Here is a 6,657-nt window from a genome sequence, read left to right on the forward strand (position 1 = left end):
ACAAAAATCTATATTAGCAGAGTGCTTCCCTGGGAAATTGTTTTGCTAATAGCATGCTTCTTAAAATGGAAGATTAACAATAATAATAGATACAGAGGTGATACACCAACCAATTAAATTTATTAAATATGATAACCCTTTTGTCATTGGCTACATTTAGCAGATATCACCATTTTCCTCATGTTGGAAGCATTTAAAAGAAGAGGAAAGGGTATTTTTGAAAAGATAGCATACCTCCTGTCTGCTAGTAACTCACTTCCAAGTGGCCTTATTGAGCATCAACTTTGTTACACTGTGCCATTTTATGAGAAATATAGTATTGTTATATGTGTCTTGTGTTACAATAGAAGTGGAAGGGCTGCTTTCCTTTCTACCTGGGCTTTAACAAAAAGCAATAATTTACAGTGTCCTATATTTCACAGAAAGATTCTGTGTAATCATGGCTGCCAGGATTCTGATTCCTTTACTTCTTAATGATGTGAGCAACAGACAGAATATTTCTGAAATCTTTTAGTATTGTAATACTCTGAAGATATCCAAATATCTCTTGTGTTAAGTTCGTCATACATCCCTCATGATCATTACAGCATGATTAATGAAAGGTTTGCTTTCTGTGTAAGGAAGCTAACTGAGCTGAAATGGCCCTCTGTCATGTTATTTTTATGTTCTTAATTTTTTAAATTGTAAGTGATCTCATCAGACATTGTTGAGATAATACTGGAAGGTAGGTGAATAAATGGGATTGGTTTTATTTTCAGGTAAAATGTATAGTCTTATCATCTCCCAAGGTCCCTTGGAGCAAAAATAATCACCAGTTAGCTCTTGTTTATAACTGAGGACAGATCTAATTAGTGTCTTTGGTTTGATATGAGTCTTAACAGCAGTTATTTTTTAAAAAATCAAAGCATCTTGTGTAGCATTTATTATAGTACAAAATCATAAACAATTTCATCTTGCAAGAGTAGATTGAGTAAATTGGTGCTTTCGTACAGTGGAATATGCACCCATAAAAACAGAAGAATTATTAACATAAAGGAATCTCATAATTTCAATTTTTTTAGAGTAGGATATAAAGCAGTATATAAAGTAAGATTCTCATTTTATTTAAAAAAAGTTTTAAATCCCATTTCTAATCATGGCAGGACCAACTCTTCTTTTGGACCCACCTAAAAATGTTGGAAAAAAATATTAAAATTTTCCTTAAAGCCAAATATATAAAAAGTCCACACCATACTTAAACTGAAGAACACCAATAGAAAAAGAGTCTTAAAAGGAGGTGAAGATAAAAAATTAAACTCATAGTTCACTTCTCAACAGTGACATTGAAAGGAGACAGTAGGATTGATAAATTCAGTGTGCTGGAATCATGTAATTGCTAATCTAGAATTATAAATACAGAAAAAATTCTTGAGGATAAAAAACATTCCATGTGACTATTCATATAAAGTTTTTTAAAAAATCAGATTTATCACTTATTTTTTTAAAGCAAGCAAGAAAATTATTATAAAGGTCCGGATAGTGGTTGCATCTAGTTGGAGAAGAATGAAACCATGACCAAGGACAGGAACAAGATGAGGAACTTAGGGGATGCTGACAGGGTCTGTTTTTTTGACCGGGCCGGGGTACCTGTTTTATTTATGTGCACTTTTCTTGTATTCACAACAAAAGAAAAATATTGAAAACTTAAGGTATAAATTCATTTTTAAAAATTAAGGTACCATATTCATGACTAGACCATATATAAAACATTCTTCCCAAGTTGAACAAGACTATCTCAGAATTCCAGTGGGTTTTTTCAAACAAATTGACAAGCTGCTTTCAAATGTATAAGGAACTGAAAAGGATTTAAAATAAAAAAGGCAATATTGATAAAAGTGACTTGCTATAAAGCTACAGTAATCAAGTCTGTGATTTTGGCATAAGAGTAGACAAATCTGGAGCAGAGTCCAGAGATAGTCCTACACACATACTGTAAATTGATTTTTGATCAAGACACAAAGTCTTCAATGGGGAAAGCTTAAACAGTACTGGTACCTACCATTCAATAGGTTTTCCATATGGAAAAAGCCTAAATCCTTAAGTCACATAATACAAAAATCAATTCACATGAATCATAGAGGAACACTAAGTAAGAATCCACAAAACCACTAGAAAATATGACCTAGAGATAGACCAAGATTTTATTGGACAGGACACGAAAAAGTAAGGACATGAATAGAAAAAAATCAAATCTAGAAAGATAGGACACACGTGTAGGGCTATGCACATGATCAAAACAACCTGAGAAATATTTTGATTACTAATTATATTTATTATAGGTCTATTTGGATTTCTGATTATTCTTGAGTCAGTTTTAGTAGTTAGGAATTCATTCATTTATATATAATCTCACCTTTCACTGACTTTTAGGCTCTACACAAGCAGGAAGTAAAGGCTAAGGAGGAGTTGGAAAACTACCTGGATGAGTATGGATGTCATGCCCTAACATGCACAGAGCTCCTCAACAATAACTGGAAGATTTATTCTTTTAAGGAAATATCTGTCTCAATCATTAACTGACCACTATGCTATTGAGTAGAGACTTCAGTGGCCATCTGCAACAAAAAATATGGACTTTTCAAAATTGGTTCAGAAAAGTCACTAAGCAACAACTACAACAAAGAGCAATAAACCCAGGAATAGTGGAGAATCTGATTTATAAGACATGGAAAGAAACAAAGTATGGCCAAACCCAGGAATAAAAGCAATCAATAGAAATGGTCTCTGAGAACAATCGGATGTTAGACTTACAAGGTAAAGACTTTAAATCAGCTATGTTAAATATGTTCAAAGAACTAAAAATATGAGAACTATGCCTCATCAAATAGAGAATATCAAGAAAGATATTTTAAAAGAAATGAAATAGAAATTCTGAAAAAGCACACTGAATAATTATTGTATTAAAAAGTGAACTAGGCCGGGCGTGCTGGCTCACGCCTGTAATCCTAGCACTCTGGGAGGCCGAGGTGGGCGGATTGCTCGAGGTCAGGAGTTCGAAACCAGCCTGAGCAAGAGCGAGACCCCATCTCTACTATAAATAGAAAGAAATTAATTGGCCAACTAGTATATATATATATATATACAAAAAAAAAATTAGTCGGGCATGGTGGCGCATGCCTGTAGTCCCAGCTACTTGGGAGGCTGAGGCAGCAGGATTGCTTGAGCCCAGGAGATTGAGGTTGCTGTGAGCTAGGCTGACGCCATGGCACTCACTCTAGCCAGGGCAACAAAGCGAGACTCTGTCTCCAAAAAAAAAAAAAAAAAAAAAAAAAGTGAACTAAAGGGGTTCAATGCAGATTTGAGTAGAAAGAAGAAAGAATCAGTGATCTTGAAGACAGGTCAATTGACAACCAATGGACTAAGGGGCAGAAAGAAAAAAGAATGATAAAACAAAAGATCCTCGGGGCCCTTGGGACACCATCAAGCCAACCAACACACACATTATAGGAGTCACAGTAGGAGAAAAGTTCAGAAAAAACATTTGAAGATATAGTGGCTGTAAACATCCTAAATTTGATGAAAGATATGAATCTACAAATCCAAGAAATGCAACAAATTCAGAATAAGATATATGCAGAGAGACCTACAGAAAAACACATAATCAAATTGTTAAAACCAAGAACAAAGAAAATCTTGAAAACAGCAGAGAGAAGTAATTCATCATATGTAGGGATCCTCAATAAGATTAACAACCAATTTCTCATTAGAAACTATGGAAGCCAGTCTCGGTGCTGTGGCTCACAACTGTAGTCCTGGCAATCTGGGAGGCCAAGGTGGGAGGATTGCTTGAGCTCAAGAGTTTGAGACCAGCCTGAGCAAGAGCAAGACTACATCTCTGCTAAAAATAGAAAAATTAGCCAGACATTATGGTACACACATAGTCCCAGCTACGTGAGAGGCCAAGGTGGCAGGATCGCTTGGACCCAGGAGTTTGAGGTTGCAGTGAGCTATGATGATGTCACTGCACTCTGCCCAGGGTGACAGAGCAAGACTCTGTCTCAAAAGGAAAAAAAAAACTATGGAAGCCAGAATGCAGTGATAGACATGTTCAAAGTGCTAAAGGAAAAAAAATCTTATCAACCAGGAAGTCTATATGTGGGAAAATTACCCTTCAAAAATGAAAGAGAAATTAATACATTCCAAGATAAATAAAAACAGTTTTTTACTAGCTGACCTACCCTAAAAAATACTAGAAGGAATTCTTCAGACTGAAATGAAAAGGCACTGGAGTAACTCAAATTAACATAAAGAAGTGCCAGTAAAAGTAACTGCATAGTTAAATATAAAAGACACTATAGGTGCGTTTTTGTTTGTAACTCCCTTTATTTCCTAATTCAAAAGACAACTACATGTTGCAATAATTATAAATGTACATTAATAGGCACACACTGTATAAAGATATAGGTTGTGACAATAACACCATAAATAGGGTGGGGAACAGAAATATAAAGGAGCAAAATTTTTGTATAGTATTAAAACTAAGCTGGTATTAATTTAAGCTAGATTGTCATACATTAAGATGCTAAGAGTATTCCCCAGGCCAGCTACTAAGAAAATAAAAATAGATAGTAAAAGAAAAAAACAAGGGAATTAAAATTGTACTCTAGAAAATATCTAAAAAAGCAGGCAGTTATAGAATCATTGAGGAACAAAAAAGACATACAGGAAACAACAAAATGAAATAAATTCTACTTTATCAGTAATTACATTAAATGTAAATGGATTAAATTCTCCAAGGAAAAGGCAGAGATTGGGAGAATGTATTTTTAAAAATGGTTCAACTATATGCTTTCTTCAAGACACACACGTCAGATTCAAAGACAGGTAAAATAGGTTGAAAGTAAAATGATGGTTCATGACCAGCCTAAGCAACATAGCAAGAACCTATCTCTAAAAAAAAAAAAAAATAGAAATAATTAGCTGGGCATGGTGACACATGCCTGTGGTCCCCCCAGCTACTCAGGAGGCTGAGGCAGGAGGATCCCTTGAGCCTAGGAGTTTGAGATTGCAGTGAGCTATGATGATGCCACTGCACTCTAACTGGTTTAAGGGTGGGTAAAATAATGGAAGAAGTTATACCATGCAAACTCTAATCAAGAGCTACAGTGGCTACACTAATCTCAGACAAGATAGACTTCAAGACAAAAGTGTTTCTAAGACAAAGAAGGACATTTTCTGATGATAAAGTGTCAATCCATGAAGAAGACATAGCAATTTTAAACATAGGCACATAACACCCCCAAATATATGAAGCAAAACTGATAGAATTGACAAGAGAAATATCAACAACATTCCACATTCAATAATAGAACAACTAAACAGAAGATCAGGAAGGAAATAGAAGTCTTTAGCTATACTATAAACTGACTAAATCTAACAAACATCTGTAGAACATTTCACCCAACAACATAGTCTTCTCAAGGACACATGAGACATTCTCCATTACAATCCATATGTTAAGCCATAAAACAAATCTTAATGTATTTTAAAGCATTCAAATAATATAAAGTATATTATCTGACCACATGAAATTAATTAGAAAACAATACCAGGAAGAAATTTGAGGAACTAACAAATATGTGGCAATTTAGCAACACACTCATAAATAACTGAGGAATCAGACAAAATCGCAAGGAAAAATTTTAAAATACTTAGAGGTGAATGAAAACAAAATATACCAAAGCCAAACTTGTGGCATGTAGCAAAAGCAGTGCCCAAAGGAAAATGTTTAGCTATAAATGCCTACATTTAAAAAGAAGGAAGACCTCATATTAATATCCTAAATTTCCACCCTACTAAACAGAAAATTGAGTAAATGAAACCCAAAACAAGCAGGAGGGAGAAAATAATAAAGATGATAGTGGAAATAAATAAAATAGAGAATAGAAAAAACAATGCAGGAAAATGCAATCAAAAGTTGGTTCTTTGAAAAAAACAAGACTCAAATTACAGATCTCATGAATGAAATGGGAGACGTTACTACCAACATTACAGAAGTAAAAAGGGTCATAAGGAATATGTAGACAACAACTTAAATAACCTAGATGAAAGGGAAAGATTCCTTAAAAGATACACACACAAACTCCTGAAACTGACTCAAGAAGAACTAGAAAATCTAAATAGACCTATAATAAATAAAAAGATTGAATTAGTAAGCAAAACATTTCCCACAAAAGTCAAGTACCAGATGACTTTACTAGTGATTCTACCAAATGTTTAAGAAAGAGTTAACACCAATCCTTTACGGAATATTCCAAACATAGAAGAAGGAACACTTCCTGAGAGGCTAGAATTATCTTGATACCAAAATCAGACAAATATATCTCAGGAAAAGAAAATCAAATCCATATCCCTTATGAATGTAGACACAAAAAAAATGCTCAAAAAGGTACAAGCAAACTGAATTCAGCACTATATAAAAAAGAATAGACACTATGACTAAATGGGTTTATCCTAAGAATTCAAGGTTGGTTCAACATACAAAAATCTAATGTAGTACAACCACATTAATATAATAAAGGAGACAGGAGGAGAATCACATGATCATCTCAACAGATGCAGAAAAAATACTTGACAAAATACGAAACCTTTTCTTGATTAAAAAAAAAAGTCAAACTA

The sequence above is a fragment of the Microcebus murinus genome, chromosome 12 (assembly GCF_040939455.1).
Source record: "Microcebus murinus isolate Inina chromosome 12, M.murinus_Inina_mat1.0, whole genome shotgun sequence".
Taxonomy (NCBI): domain Eukaryota; kingdom Metazoa; phylum Chordata; class Mammalia; order Primates; family Cheirogaleidae; genus Microcebus; species Microcebus murinus.